The sequence below is a fragment of the Notolepis coatsorum genome (genome assembly GCF_963971535.1).
Source record: "Notolepis coatsorum genome assembly, chromosome: 14".
NCBI classification, from domain to species: Eukaryota; Metazoa; Chordata; class Actinopteri; order Aulopiformes; family Paralepididae; genus Notolepis; species Notolepis coatsorum.
In genome coordinates, this window is record NC_140178.1 from 51,967,754 (window position 1) to 51,983,492 (window position 15,739).

Below are 15,739 nucleotides of genomic sequence, written 5' to 3' on the forward strand. Positions count from 1 at the left end.
AAAAGAAAATATGTCTGCCTCAAAAGACAATATTATTATATACAATGATACAGGTATAAATACACTATGGTAGTAAGTCATACTGGCCAGTGGTATAACTAGTGAGAGTAGGTAAGGGATATATCCAGATATAGATATAGTAGGCCTACCTATATACAGGTATGTAAACAGGAATATATGCAGGTATATTCAGTAAGGCAGTTATAGACAGTGAAGGCAGTAGATAGGTATAAACTGAGTATAGGCAACAGAGTTCAGAGTTTGTACAGTCTGGGTAACAGAGCCTAGATTATAGTATAATCTAACCATCAGATTCAGTCCGCCTGGAAAAGTACTAGGGCTGGGACGTCTACACAGAATATAAAGATATACTGGTGAATCCATGCAAAGGAGTTTTACTGTACAGTCATCCATGATATATACATAATACAAATATATATAAGTACATCCTCCTGGAGCTGAGGATGCGGAAAAAATTCGTATTGGGGATTGGAACACGGATATGCAACAAAAAGATGCACCCGTCTTCAAATCCTTCAATAGGTTTTGTGATCTGCACGGCCTCAGCCAACTAATCACCCAACCCACAAGGATATGTGAATCAACTCAGACTACCATTGACCTCATACTGACCTCTGACAAGTCCAAGATCTCCAATAAAGGGGTTATAGCATGTGGGTTAAGTGATCATTATATGATATTCTGTACCCGCAAAAAGCTAAAACTAAAGGCTGGCTGTCACAAAACAGTCACATCTAGAGACCTCAAAACCTACTCTAGCGAGGCCTTTAACCTTGAACTGGAGAGTCTGGACTGGTCAGATGAACTCAATGGTACACTGGTTGAAGAAACTTGGCTTGGCTTCAAAACCAAATTTTCATCAATACTAAACAACATGGCCCCCCTAAGAACCACCAGGGTAAAAAATCGCGCTGAGCCATGGATGCACACTGAAATACTGACCGCTATGAAAGCCAGAGACAAAAAATGCTCCGAGTTTCGTAAAAGCCAGTCAAAGCTTACCAAAAGCACGAGCAGTGAACTCCAAGACCACGTGACTGAACTCAAACTAGAAAGAAACAGACTAAGAAATGACGTAAACTCCATGATCAAAACTGCTAAAAAAAAATGTCATCAATGACAAAACCGAGGAAAACAAAAATAAACCATGTGAACTTTGGAAATTACTCAACAATCAACTAGGCTGCAGTAAAAAACTTAAAACCAGGTTCTCAAACATAAACATAAAGACGGACAACACGCTCATCACAGACAAGCTGGATGTAGCCAATTACTTAAACACTTTCTTCACAAACATAGCCACAACACTGGTAAACAAACTACCCTCCCACTCAGGGCAGTATGGGGTAGAACACATAGTAGCATACTACAAGAACCTAGGCGTCCACAAAGACGACTTCAACCTGGAAATGGTAACTACAGATGAGGTACTCAAAAAACTGAGCGCCCTCCAACCAAACAAGGCCACTGGCCATGACAACATCCCCTCCAAATTCCTCAGAGACTCAGCAGCAGCCATCACCCCAGTCATCACACACATAATAAACCTCTCCATAAAACAGGGACACGTCCCCAAGGACTTCAAAATTGCGAGAGTAACACCCCTGCACAAAAAGGGCAGCAAATTAGACCCGGGTAACTACTGCCCTGTTTCTATCCTTACATCCATCTCGAAAGTCATGGAAAAAATAGTATACGAACAGATCGAAAAGTACCTTGCGGGAAAAAATCTAATCTACGAATTCCAATCTGGCTTCAGAACATCCCACTCCACGGACACATGCCTTCTCTACTTGAACGACCACATCAAACAAGAGGTGGGCGCGGGCAAATACTGCGGCATGGTCATGCTGGACCTACAAAAGGCCTTCGACACTGTCAATCACATCATTCTGATTGACAAGCTAAAAGCAATTGGTTTTGATAGTTTATCAGTGAGCTGGATACAATCCTACCTGGAGGGGAGGGAACAGATGGTGGAAGTAAACGGTACCCTATCCCCCCCCCTCACAGTGAGCTGTGGTGTTCCACAAGGAAGCATACTAGGACCGCTACTATTCCTAATTTATGCAAATGACATGTCGTCAGCTTGTGACTGCAACTTGTTCCTGTTTGCGGACGACTCAGCCCTGCTGGTCTCTGACAAGAACAAGTTACAGGTTGAAAAAGCCCTCAGCTCGGAACTAGGCAAAATCTGCATATGGCTCGCCGACAACAAACTATCGTTACACATGGGCAAAACAGAGTCCATTCTCTTCGGTTCAAATAACAAACTCAGCAAGACCGACGGCTTCTCGGTTGCAGTGGGTGACAATATTATCACAAGGAAAGATGAAATTACCTACCTGGGTTCCATCCTAGAGGCTAATCTTTCCTGTGACAAAATGGCATCCAATGTAATAAAAAAAAGTCAACCAACGAACGCGATTCTTGTACCGGATCTCCTCTCTGGTAAACAAGAATACCCTGAAGACTCTAGCAGGAGCACTCATTCAAGGGTACTACGACTATGCTTGCACCTCATGGTACCAAAGCACCTCAAAGGCACTAAAAAACAAATTACAAACATCTCAAAACAAGCTAGTCAGACTACTGCTTGACCTAACTCCTAGAACCCACCTCACCCCTGCCCACTTTGACAACCTAGGATGGCTTAGAGTAGACGACAGAGTACAGCAACTTGCAATGGGCCTGGTCTACAAGATACACTACGCGACCAAGGTACCCATGTACATGTCAAAATACTTCCCAAAGGTCAGTGAATACCACGATCACAACACCAGAGGGAGCTCCACAAATCATGTAAAACCCAGATTCGGCTCAAACAAGGGACTAAACACGTTTCGCAATTATGCCACATCAATGTGGAACGCCCTACCTAAAGCTGTAAAGGAATGTGAATCACTACCCACTTTCAAAAACACTCTCAAAAAACACCTACGTGAGACTGCAATTCGAAACTGGCCCCTACAAATGTGAAATGTCCTAACCTAGTTGTACAGTAAATGACCAAGTAAGGCTTTGTCAGTATTCAAATGTACAGTGTAAAATGTGTGCGTGTCCCCTACCCAACCCCCCCCCCCCCCCCCCCCACCTCCAATGTACAGCCCTCACCCAACCCACCCAACCCCACCCCACCCACCCAACCTCCTCCAATGTACAGTTTCTACGCCAAATGTATATACACTCTTTTTCTGGACACTTTTGTATCACAAACAGTACTGTATTTGCAAATCTGATATGTCATAAATGTATAGATGTAGCAGTACTGTCTATCTGTATGTCATGTATGTCATATGATATGATGAATTGAAAATGGGGGACCCTGATGTAAACAAGACGAAAGTCTTTCTCTGGTCTGCATCCCCTTAACAATTGTATGTATTGAGCTGTACTGTACCCATTCTGCAATCTGTTAATACACTTTTCAATCAATTCAATCAAAAACAGACTATATTTTTTATATAAGAAGAAAAATACATTCCTTGCAGCAGTATTACATGGTACAATAAAATAGATGATTGAGTGAAATAGCACCATGACAATTGTATTACAAAAAGGATTGTCATATCACATTCTTGTAATTACCGTCAAGATTCAAAAAATATCGTGATATACCCAACTACAAAATGAAATATATCTGCATGAAGACAACAATCAAGCATCCACTAGCCTGTGCTCACTGCTCAGCGGGTGGACAAAACCTACTACAAATCATCAAGCTTACTCAAAACAAATAACTTGGAAAATAATTATGAGCTAAGCTAACTGCTAAGCTACCTTGTTAAATATTACATCATGATGCTAGCTAGCCAGGTGGCTAAAAGGGGGAGCAGATCATTGCACGAACGGCAGTGTAGGTAACGTTACATTAACTTGTGTTCTAGCTAGAAATATTTAAATACTGTTACGAGGCCAGGGGCAGGTTGTCATCATGAAGCCGTCTTTGCTAGCTAAGCTAACGTTAGCTAGCTAGATAGCCAACTCCTTGCGTTATCAAAACAAAGGGGGGAGAGTGCAACGTACAGCCCTCATGCAGGCCATTTCTCTCTTACGTTAGCCAATATGCAGACTGAAACAGTGCAGATTGATCACATAGCTAGTTGCGCGATTGAAAACTTACCGAAATGAGAAACTATTGTTTTTATTTCAAACAACGGCTGTACCTCTCTGGGTAGTTCTTCGTTCTTGTAACTGGACTGGGTACGGAACTGTTTCAAGACCAATCACAATCTACCATTCACGCCAACTACCTTAAAGAGCCATGCCTTGTTTTTGTAGTATACACACAACACATTATCAAATGCATCTGCCGCCCATTGCAGAATGTCAAGAGTTTGGCTCCAAGAGTATAGAAAATTAATATTATGATCTTTGTTATGATCTGTGTATTGAGCCGTATTGTATTGTACCCATTCTGCAATCTGTGAATACAAATTTAAATCAATCTATTTCGGCGAACTTCACCTTACGACTCCCCATCCCTCACTATAGGATAGATTCATTTGAATTTGCTTCTGACATAGTTTACTAAAAGTAGTATAGGATGACATTGTAATAGTCTCTGACATAGTATACTATTGTAATAAATACTTTATAACCCAGTGGTTCTCAAACTTCTTCATGTAATTGAGTTCAAGTTTCAAGTTTCTTTATTAGTTGTCATACAAAAATACAGAATACTTTTATATGAAATGCTCTTTCTGTTTTGCTCCTGAGAGTGTGCTACTGTAGATAAAAATAGATACGTATAAAATAAGTAAAAAAATAAAGTCAAGTACGTAAACAAGTGTAAACAAAAGTGTTCAATATACATACAATATACAATGCAGAGTAGAGAAAAAGTAACTGAGTTACAATACAATATACAGTACAATGGAGAAAGGGGATGAGGTACAACTTAGGGTAAGGTGCAATGAGGTATGAGTTGTAGTGCAAATCTCACCAATAAATATAAAGTGTGTTAAAGTGTCTAAAGTGGGTTGTTTATTTAAAGTGAGTGTGTACGGTGGATGTGTGTGCTGTGAGTGTATTTGATGGTTTGTTACATATAGTGTTATTGTCGTTGAGCATCCTGATGGCCTGGGGATAGAAGCTCCTTCTGAGTCTCTCTGTGCTTGCCATGAGACTCTGGTATCGCTTGCCTGACCGCAGCAGTTCAAAGAGGCAGTTGTTTGGGTGGCTAGAGTCTTTGATTATTCTCTTAGCCTTACCCCTGCAACGCTTGTTGTAAATGTCTTGGAGAGTGGGAAGCCCACCTCCAATTGTGCGTTTGGCTGAACGGGCCACTCTCTGTCTGCTACGGTCTTGTGCGGTGCTATTCCAAAACCAGGAGGAAAGAACTCCCATTTGATAAAACGTTACATTATGATTTAATCCAGAATTCCATGAATGAATGAATGAATGAAAACTTTATTTAACAGATTGCAGAATGGGTACAGTACAGTACGGCTCAATACACACAATTGTTAAGGGATGCAGACCAGATAAAGACGTTTGTCTTGTTTACATCAGGGTCCCCCATTTTCAATTCATAGTGACATTTATGACATACACAACATACATGACATTGACATCATGACATTTATGGCATAGGGACATACATGACATACAGGTATATAGTACTGTTACATTTGTGACATATACGATATGCAAATATACAGTACTGTTACCCATAGATCCGAACAGAGATTATATACATATGATGGGGAGGAGGGTGTGGGTGGGCGGGCGGGAGAAGAAATATACATACGGCGGGGAGAAAATATATACATACGGTGGGGAGGAGACTGTCTATTTGGGGGGGGGGGGGGGGGGGGGGGGGTTGGACCTTTACGGTGGCCAGTTTCGAATTCAGCCTCCTGTAGGTGCTTTTTACACATTGGTTGCCAGCAGGGGGTGCGTGATTTATCGCTTGAGTGCCACCACTCTAATCAATGAGAGGACGAGCACATTTGCGAACGCATAAACTATATCTTAAATTATGGCTATGTGTCTAATACGCCCGATATCAATGACTTGCTTGCAGTCAACATGTACGAAACGGATTGTTTTTTCATCAGTACATTTCCGTTTTATACCGTTTTGAATACGAGTATAGTTTTGGAGATTTCACAACAAAAAAAAAGATTCCGCAATAATAGCTCTTTAGTGGAATACACACAACACGTTGTCATTTTCCGGCTGATTTATGAATAGTTTTCAAATAAACGCTAGATTATCGATAGTATATGTGTACTTATGCACGCTAGAGAAGCGGGCTGAAAAATCTATTATCTATGTCCTGCCTGGCGCTAACGTTACGCATACACACATAGGAGACACGTTGTGAACGCTGTGAAAAAAACTCTGATTAACCCAATACTGGTCAAATAAAGTCCTTACCTCAGATCAGATGTTCTGCAAAAAGATGAATCCAATTCCTGATCGCCATTCCAAATATCGATCGCGTTTATTGATCCAACGTTATACCTCGAAACACATAATCGACGCGTCTTCCAGTGCCCTCAGTGGATGCAATAGTCTCAGGTTACATGCCTCAGAAGTCAAATGTGGAGCCCAGAGTTTTTTTTTCTGATGCATTCCCATCGACTCCATTCCAATGGGTGCAATACCAATCCGGTAGACGATAGGGGGCGGTATTTGCCCTTTTCGAGCTCAGAGCCAGTCTCAATGATAACGTGAGACTGGATGGATGAAAAATGAATGGATATCGCTAATAAAAGAAATAACGATTAAATAACGAGATTTCTCGTCATTGGCACTCAACGCATGGCGGCCAACAACGAGATTTCTCGTCGTTGGCACCCAATGTGTTAAGAGCGGTTTTGAATGTGGGTAGGGATTCACATCTTTTTACGGCTGTGTGTAGGGCGTTCCACATTGTTGTGGCATAATTGCAAAATGTGTTTAGTCCTTTGTTTGTGCCGAATCTGGGTTGCACATGATTTGTGGAACTCCCTCTGGTGTTGTGGGCGTGGTATTCACTGACCTTTGGGAAGTATTTCGACATGTACATGGGTACCTGTGTGGTGTAGTGTATCTTGTAGACCAGGCATATTGCAAGTTGCTGTACTCTGTCGTATACAGTCTAAGGCTAAGCCATCCTAGGTAGTCAAAGTGGGCAGGGGTGAGGTGGGTTCTAGGAGTAAGGTCAAGTAGTAGTTTGACCAGTTTGTTTTGTGATGTTTGTAATCTTGTTTTTAGCGACTTTGAGGTGCTTTGGTACCATGAGGTGCAAGCATAGTCGTAGTACCCTTGAATGAGTGCTCCTTCCAGAGTCTTCAGGGTATTCTTGTTTACCAGAGAGGAGATCCGGTACAAGAATCTAGTTCGTTGGTTGACTTTTTTGATTACATTGGATGCCATTTTGTCACAGGAAAGATTTGCCTCTAGGATGGAACCCAGGTATGTAATTTCATCTTTCCTTGTGACAATATTGTCACCCACTGTAACTGAGAAGCCGTCGGTCTTGCTGAGTTTGTTATTTGATCCGAAGAGAATGGACTCTGTTTTACCCAGGTGTAATGATAGTTTGTTATCAGTGAGCCAGGTGCAGATTCTGCCGAGTTCTATCTATCATAACTAGATACTGTAGGTGGAGAGATAACATGGGAGAGAGCAGAATAGTCATTCTACATTATCTCACTGTACTCATTTCTATTGAAGAATAGTGAAATTAAACTCTTGCTCATTAGGGCTGCAACTAACAACTATTTTGATAATCGATCAATTAATTTATTATTACTTAAATTAATCGACTAATCAGATAAAAAAGGGAAAAAGCTACAATTTATGCTCTTTCAAACAAAAAGCAAACGTAATGTTATATATGCTATACTGTATGTCAAGAGTGCAAAAGGATTTTTGGGTCTAGGGTTTTTGTATGCATGTTTCTTAAGTGAACATAGCAGGTCTTTTTACATTTGTTCTCAAAACAAAAACCTGTTTAAGTCTTCAGTGTGAAAGGTGCTGAACGGTTTAATAAAGAAAAACATAAAACACAAACCTGTTATTCAATAACAATGCACTCCTGATTGGAAAACGACCTATAAGATTCCCTAGATGGGAAAAGCAGGGCATACACACATTAGGAGATGTTTTCAACAAACAGGGTGTTTGTAGTTATGAGGAAATACGCAAAAAATGTAATCTCACCAGTTCCACATATTACTTTTACGCACAGTTATTGTTATGTTTGAAGGCTCACGGTGTTCCATTAAGGATACCAATTGTACACCACAGATACCACAAATTCTTCTATGAAAGAGAGACATCGAGAGGTTTTGTTTCAGATTTTTATCATCAATTACTAACGTCCTCGTATGAAATCCTCCACCTAGACTCAGTCTGGAGGAGGGATATACCAGACCTGGAAATAGATTTTGATTGGCAAGAAGCCTGGGCAAATGTTCGACTTGCATCAAGGAACCCGGACCATCAACAAATCAATTTTAACTATATTCATAGGACATACTTGACTCCTATAAGACTGAACAGAATGGGTCTTAAACAAGACTCCAAATGCTCCTTATGTACAAATGGGGACGAGGGGACATTTATGCACATGTACTGGGACTGCCCACCAATTAAGATATTCTGGAAAGAAGTGACCCAGCAATTATCAAATCTCTTAACTCTGAATATACCTGTACACCCCTCTGTATTACTGCTGAATGATGTTTTTGAGTGTGCAGTACCTATACAGCTAAAGAGATTGGTTTTGTCTGGTATCACAGCGGCTAAAAAGCTGATAGCATCACGATGGTTTCAACCGGAAAAAATGTGCCGGAAGGTCTGGATTCTTACATATCTCGAAGTGATTTATCTAGAAATATCTACAGCAAGAATTTTGGGTCTCAATGAATGCAAAATGACAATGTGGTTAGAAGTGGTGGAGAGAATAAAAGCTAGCATATAATGGTAGTGCCTGGTTAGGAGCGAACGATAATGGATGGATTATCCAATGGGGGGTCCGGGGGGGGGGAGCGAGCGAGAGCATAATTGTGTAGGGTATTAGATAGCAGGTATTAGGGGTATATCTTGTATAAGACATTTATCTAAATGGTGATTTCATTGGATGTGCACTGTTAATTAATGCTTGTATATCTAATCTTATGTTGTCATGTTTGTTTATGTGTGTTATGGTTTGTAACCGACCCCAATCGCACAACACAAGACAGGTATGATGGTTTGCCAAGAAACAGATATTTATTGAACAACAGGGAAATACAGGGAAAAGGGCACTGTCCCTTTAAGGGAGAATCACAAATACAGGAATATAATATGAGGGGAAGGAAAGGTGCCTTTAAGAGGCGGGCAGGAGGGGAACACTATGGGAAGGTAAGGGAACGCCTAAGGGAAGGTTAAGGGAATGCCTTGGGACAGAGGAACTAGAGACTAGGTAAACAAGGGACAAGGAGAACTAGGGAGAGAGGACTAGGGACTAGGAGAGCTAGGGATAGAGGACTAGGGACTAGGAGAACTAGGGAAAGAGGACTAGGGACTAGGGGACTGAGGAGAGAGGACTAGGGACTAGGAGAGCTAGGGAAAGAGGACTTGGGACTAGGAGAGCTAGGGATAGAGGACTAGGGACTAGGAGAACTAGGGAACAGGAACTAGGTGGTACTAGAAGGGGAGAACTTGGGAACAGAGGGGACTGAGGCCCGCGGAGGCGGGCTGGGAAACAGGGAGGAACTGGGGACTGGTGGGAAAAACATCTGGGCCGCTCTGCAGGACAGAGGAGAGAGTTAATGCACAAAAGGGAAAAAACAGAGCAGGTGCAGAACAGTCCAAAAAACAAAGTGAACAAAGTAATAATATCTTCGTGTGACAAACACACAGGGGGAGATGTAAAGTCCAAAAATACTATTCTAAGTGAGAACCAAAAACAGAGGCATTACGCAGGGAGATGAAATGTCCAAACTAACTAACAGAGGCAATACGCTGGGAGAGTGACATCACAATCTAAACTCAACCAGGCGTATGCGTAATGGTAAAGGAACAGCAGCGGGAACGGGGGGCAAGGGCACTACGCTGAGTGAGTGACATCACAATCAAAACTCACCCAGCGTATGCGTAAAGGTACAGGAACAGCAGCGGGAACGGGGGCAAGGGCACTACGCTGAGTGAGTGACATCACAATCAAAACTCACCCAGCGTATGCGTAAAGGTACAGGAACAGCAGCGGGAACGGGGGCAAGGGCACTACGCTGAGTGAGTGACATCACAATCAAAACTCACCCAGCGTATGCGTAAAGGTACAGGGACAGCAACGGGAACGAAGGCATCGCCACCGGGGCGGCTGGCTGTCCGAGCCGAGGGAGAGAGTGCTGGAACAGTGGCGGTGACGAGGGCATCGTCCACCGGGTAGCCGCTGTCGGAGCCGAGGAACAGAGTGCGCGCCACACCTTGGTGTGCGCGTCGGAACAGGGAGCTGGAACAGTGGCGATGGCGAGGATGTCGTCCACCGGGTAGCCACTGTCGGGCCGAGGAACAGGGTGCGCGCCACACCTTGGTGTGCGCGTCGGAACAGGGAGCTGGAACAGTGGCGATGGCGAGGATGTCGTCCACCGGGTAGCCACTGTCGGGCCGAGGAACAGGGTGCGCGCCACACCTTGGTGTGCGCGTCGGAACAGGGAGCTGGAACAGTGGCGATGGCGAGGATGTCGTCCACCGGGTAGCCACTGTCGGGCCGAGGAACAGAGTGGCGCGCCACACCTTGGTGTGCGCGTCGGAACAGAGAGACGCATCGGGGTGCGTCTGCCAGGAGGAGTGTGCCAAGCACGAGGATCCTTGGAAGATGCGCGTTGCGCGCTGGAGACTGGAGAGCGTGCCAAGCTCGGAGGTCTGGAAGATGCGCATCAGGCTGGGAGTGCGCGCTGGTACGGAGGAGCGTGCCAAGCTCGGAGGTCTAGAAGATGCGCGTCAGGCTGGGAGTGCGCGCTGGTACGGAGGAGCGTGCCAAGCTCGGAGGTCTAGAAGATGCGCGTCAGGCTGGGAGTGCGCGCTGGTACGGAGGAGCGTGCCAAGCTCGGAGGTCTAGAAGATGCGCGTCAGGCTGGGAGTGCGCGCTGGTACGGAGGAGCGTGCCAAGCTCGGAGGTCTGGAAGATGCGCGTTGCGCGCTGAGGACTGGAGAGCGTCTGCGCTGGTCTGGATGTGCGTCAGGACGAACAGCTGCGCGGGGGTCTGCAGTGGAACGCTGGGGTGCCTCCCGTGGAAGTACAGGGAGCGCAGACCAGTCTCCCCCACAGGCAACGGCGACAGCTGGCGAAGGCTGGAGCAAACATCTCGACGCCGGAGAATGGAACAGCATAGGCAGACAGAGGATCTCCCGAAAAGAGTCTAGATGTTAGGAATATGACTCGGCATGAATACAACACGACCCCACGCCAAAACGAGGGGAAGCGCCCTGGTATTTAAAGCCCACAGGGGGAACTAATTAGCCTGCCACCACAGGTGCGAGAGATAATAGAATATCAAACAGGTGTGGCCACTAAGGGTAAAGAACGAGAGGGTGGGGGCTAGAGAGAGTGAGTAGGGAATTCCTAACAGTAGGCTTAAAGAAGACAGAGAATAGGGAATTCCTAACAGTAGGCTTAAAGAAGACAGAGAAAAGGTAGTGAGCAGCGGGCAAAACCTCACAGTATCCCCCCCTCCAACGGGAGCCACCCGGCGACCCAAAACAAATACAAACAGAGTGGCAGGGGCAAAACAAGACGGTACTGGCCAAGCCAGCAGGGGAAGCCACCACAAGAGTGGGGCTAGCAAAAGAAACAGGGTCGCCGAGGGGTAACTAGGGTAGCAGAGGGGCAACTGGGGGAACTGGTCTAGAGGAACTGGGTCTAGAGAACTGGTCTAGAGAACTGGTCTAGAGAACTGGGCTAGAGAACCGGGCTAGAGAACTGGTCTAGAGAACTGGTTTAGAGAACTGGTCTAGAGAACTGGTCTAGAGGAACTGGGTCTAGAGAACTGAGGGGCAAGCAGGGTAGCAAAAGGGGTAACCATGGTAGCACCGGGAAAAGGGCTAGCAGAGGGAAGGTTAGCTGCCAGGGCACTGACAGCTACAGGGCCTATGCTAGCTGTACTGCTACATCAACATAGAGGCTGCGCAAGCTGCCGGAGCTAGGCTAGCAGAGGGAAAGGGTAGCTGCCAAGGCACTGATAGCCACAGGGCCTATGCTAGCTGTACTGCTACATCAACATAGAGGCTGCGCTAGCTGCCGGAGCTAGGCTGGCAGACAGGGCTGGACCAGCATGAGAGAACAAGCTAGCTGGAAGGACAGTCCTAGCTGTGTGAGATAAACTACACAAAAAAGTGGAGGCCATGCAGAGGGACCAGGTTAGCTGCTTGGGCCTGGCTAGCTACAGGGCCTATGCCAGCAGCAAGGGCTGCATAAACATAGAGGCTGTGCTAGCAGCCGGGGCTAAGCTAGCAGACAGGGGCTCTGCTGAGGGACTGGGTTAGCTGCCAGGGCATGGCTAGCTACAGGGGGGTCAAACAGGGCAAAACGGGAAGCAAACAGGGGAGCTAACCGGGGAGACTAACAAGCTAAACAGGGGAGTAACAGGCTAACAAGGGAGCTAAACAGGACTAACAAGGAAGCTAAACTGGGCTAACAGGGAAGCTAACAGGGCTAACAGGGGAGCTAGAGGGAACAAGAAAAAAAAGGCAAACTCAACATACACAGTCTGTGCTGGCTGGGGTCGTAGACTTGGTGGGGTCGTACTGTTATGGTTTGTAACCGACCCCAATCGCACAACACAAGACAGGTATGATGGTTTGCCAAGAAACAGATATTTATTGAACAACAGGGAAATACAGGGAAAAGGGCACTGTCCCTTTAAGGGAGAATCACAAATACAGGAATATAATATGAGGGGAAGGAAAGGTGCCTTTAAGAGGCGGGCAGGAGGGGAACACTATGGGAAGGTAAGGGAACGCCTAAGGGAAGGTTAAGGGAACGCCTTGGGACAGAGGAACTAGAGACTAGGTAAACAAGGGACAAGGAGAACTAGGGAGAGAGGACTAGGGACTAGGAGAGCTAGGGATAGAGGACTAGGGACTAGGAGAACTAGGGAAAGAGGACTAGGGACTAGGGGACTGAGGAGAGAGGACTAGGGACTAGGAGAGCTAGGGAAAGAGGACTTGGGACTAGGAGAGCTAGGGATAGAGGACTAGGGACTAGGAGAACTAGGGAACAGGAACTAGGTGGTACTAGAAGGGGAGAACTTGGGAACAGAGGGGACTGAGGCCCGCGGAGGCGGGCTGGGAAACAGGGAGGAACTGGGGACTGGTGGGAAAAACATCTGGGCCGCTCTGCAGGACAGAGGAGAGAGTTAATGCACAAAAGGGAAAAAACAGAGCAGGTGCAGAACAGTCCAAAAAACAAAGTGAACAAAGTAATAATATCTTCGTGTGACAAACACACAGGGGGAGATGTAAAGTCCAAAAATACTATTCTAAGTGAGAACCAAAAACAGAGGCATTACGCAGGGAGATGAAATGTCCAAACTAACTAACAGAGGCAATACGCTGGGAGAGTGACATCACAATCTAAACTCAACCAGGCGTATGCGTAATGGTAAAGGAACAGCAGCGGGAACGGGGGGCAAGGGCACTACGCTGAGTGAGTGACATCACAATCAAAACTCACCCAGCGTATGCGTAAAGGTACAGGAACAGCAGCGGGAACGGGGGCAAGGGCACTACGCTGAGTGAGTGACATCACAATCAAAACTCACCCAGCGTATGCGTAAAGGTACAGGAACAGCAGCGGGAACGGGGGCAAGGGCACTACGCTGAGTGAGTGACATCACAATCAAAACTCACCCAGCGTATGCGTAAAGGTACAGGGACAGCAACGGGAACGAAGGCATCGCCACCGGGGCGGCTGGCTGTCCGAGCCGAGGGAGAGAGTGCTGGAACAGTGGCGGTGACGAGGGCATCGTCCACCGGGTAGCCGCTGTCGGAGCCGAGGAACAGAGTGCGCGCCACACCTTGGTGTGCGCGTCGGAACAGGGAGCTGGAACAGTGGCGATGGCGAGGATGTCGTCCACCGGGTAGCCACTGTCGGGCCGAGGAACAGGGTGCGCGCCACACCTTGGTGTGCGCGTCGGAACAGGGAGCTGGAACAGTGGCGATGGCGAGGATGTCGTCCACCGGGTAGCCACTGTCGGGCCGAGGAACAGGGTGCGCGCCACACCTTGGTGTGCGCGTCGGAACAGGGAGCTGGAACAGTGGCGATGGCGAGGATGTCGTCCACCGGGTAGCCACTGTCGGGCCGAGGAACAGAGTGGCGCGCCACACCTTGGTGTGCGCGTCGGAACAGAGAGACGCATCGGGGTGCGTCTGCCAGGAGGAGTGTGCCAAGCACGAGGATCCTTGGAAGATGCGCGTTGCGCGCTGGAGACTGGAGAGCGTGCCAAGCTCGGAGGTCTGGAAGATGCGCATCAGGCTGGGAGTGCGCGCTGGTACGGAGGAGCGTGCCAAGCTCGGAGGTCTAGAAGATGCGCGTCAGGCTGGGAGTGCGCGCTGGTACGGAGGAGCGTGCCAAGCTCGGAGGTCTAGAAGATGCGCGTCAGGCTGGGAGTGCGCGCTGGTACGGAGGAGCGTGCCAAGCTCGGAGGTCTAGAAGATGCGCGTCAGGCTGGGAGTGCGCGCTGGTACGGAGGAGCGTGCCAAGCTCGGAGGTCTGGAAGATGCGCGTTGCGCGCTGAGGACTGGAGAGCGTCTGCGCTGGTCTGGATGTGCGTCAGGACGAACAGCTGCGCGGGGGTCTGCAGTGGAACGCTGGGGTGCCTCCCGTGGAAGTACAGGGAGCGCAGACCAGTCTCCCCCACAGGCAACGGCGACAGCTGGCGAAGGCTGGAGCAAACATCTCGACGCCGGAGAATGGAACAGCATAGGCAGACAGAGGATCTCCCGAAAAGAGTCTAGATGTTAGGAATATGACTCGGCATGAATACAACACGACCCCACGCCAAAACGAGGGGAAGCGCCCTGGTATTTAAAGCCCACAGGGGGAACTAATTAGCCTGCCACCACAGGTGCGAGAGATAATAGAATATCAAACAGGTGTGGCCACTAAGGGTAAAGAACGAGAGGGTGGGGGCTAGAGAGAGTGAGTAGGGAATTCCTAACAGTAGGCTTAAAGAAGACAGAGAATAGGGAATTCCTAACAGTAGGCTTAAAGAAGACAGAGAAAAGGTAGTGAGCAGCGGGCAAAACCTCACAATGTGTTTGTTTAAAAAATAATAAAAAAATAAAATACAAAAAACACAAACCTAGTGTTAACAGGTTTTGCTATACATCAGGCTATGGCGGTGCATCATAATATAGACCCAACTAATCGATTATAAAAATAGTTTTTATAATCGATTAGTTGTCAATTAGTTGTTGCAGCCCTAATCTTCATTTTTCTCAGGGAACCCAGATCCGACTTCGAGAACCACTGCTTATAGCCTACTACATTGTAGTATGTGACAATGTGACATAGTACATAGTACTGGCTAACTGAGCAGCTGTCACTCTTTCAGGGCATTAGTGCAAGATACCTCTTAATACCTTTTACCCTCTGGCACATATCAGGTGCTTGCTCAATAGCTATGCACACACTGACACACCCTCTCTCTCTCTCTCTCTCTCTCTCTCTCTCTCTCTCTCTCTCTCTCTCTCTCTCTCTCTCTCTCTCTCTCTCTCTCTCTCTCTCTCTCCT

At 46.7% G+C, this 15,739-nt stretch overlaps 1 protein-coding gene across 2 annotated transcripts in view; it reads right to left on the minus strand.

Annotated features, from left to right (window-relative positions):
* prkar1aa (protein kinase, cAMP-dependent, regulatory, type I, alpha (tissue specific extinguisher 1) a) overlaps positions 1-4,259 on the minus strand; it is a 65,051-nt gene extending 60,792 nt beyond the window's left edge. For both annotated transcript variants that reach the window (XM_084329589.1, XM_084329588.1), the window contains exon 1: positions 4,145-4,259. The gene's annotated coding sequence lies outside the window, so the exon portion shown is untranslated. The remainder of the gene's footprint in view (positions 1-4,144) is intronic.
* Between the last annotated feature and the right edge of the window lie 11,480 nt (positions 4,260-15,739).